The sequence below is a fragment of the Chrysochloris asiatica genome, unplaced genomic scaffold, assembly GCF_000296735.1.
Source record: "Chrysochloris asiatica unplaced genomic scaffold, ChrAsi1.0 scaffold00064, whole genome shotgun sequence".
Taxonomy (NCBI): domain Eukaryota; kingdom Metazoa; phylum Chordata; class Mammalia; order Afrosoricida; family Chrysochloridae; genus Chrysochloris; species Chrysochloris asiatica.
This window is the reverse complement of record NW_006408582.1, coordinates 10,615,082-10,616,169: the sequence shown is the minus strand read 5'-3', so window position 1 is coordinate 10,616,169 and position 1,088 is coordinate 10,615,082.

Here is a 1,088-nt window from a genome sequence, read left to right as displayed (position 1 = left end):
GGTGAGGATTTTTGTTTTCTTTACATTGAGATGTAATCCATACTGAAGGCTGTGCTCTTTGATCTTCATCAGTAAATATTTTAAGTCTTCTTCGCTTTCAGTAAGCAAGGTTATATTATCTGCATATCGCAGGTTGTTAATGAGTCTTCCTCCAATCCTGATGCCACATTTTTTTTTCATAGAACCCAGCTTCTTGGATTATTTGCTCTGTATACAGGTTGAATAAGTATGGTGAAAGAATACAACCTTGTTGCACACCTTTCTTAATTTTAAATAATCCAGTGTTCCCATGTTCTGTTCAAACAACTGCCTCTTGGTCCATGTACAGATTCCTCATGAGCACAATTAAGTGTTTTCTAGAGAAGCAAAACCAGTGAAACATATATATGTATCTATATATTATCTTACAATTGTAGAGTCCCAGGTCCCCATTGGAAGAGAGAGAAAAAGTTCTTCCTGTGTGTCCATTATGTTGGGAGCAGGCTCCACCCCCATGGAAGTATCCCTTTGTTGATTGGCTGCTTATAGCCACTCATCAGCATTAACTATGCCTGTATTAGGATTCATCACCATGGGGATAAGCACATCTCAACTGTGAAACCTCTGGAAATCCTGACCTAGTTGAGTTGATACAGAATCCAAAGCATTATAAGCCGCGTCCCCTAGCCAGCCCTCACAAGAACATTCCTGAACACATTCCCCAATGGTCATTTGATTGTGATGCCATACTCCAAGAGTCTTTGAGACTGTAAGCTTTCCTGTCTTCAATGGTCTCTTCTCTGTCTCCTGCAGGTCGGGTGTGCATGTGTCACACATGAGTGCTTCTCTGTCAGTCGTAGATGTGGGTGGATGTTGTGGACCGTGTAAGACTGGTCAGAGGTTTGAGGCCCTATAGGTCCAAGTGTAACAGATCTAGCCACTTGGCAGTCAATAGCAAATTGTTTTTCATCTTAATATTGTTACATGTATTAATTTAATACACGGAGCTCTTGGTAATCCACAGATAAATGTGATATTTTCCTAAAGCCGAGACTAAAGGTTGCAAGGTCAAGCCTTTCTCCAAAGGATTAACTAAAAATATCTTAGCT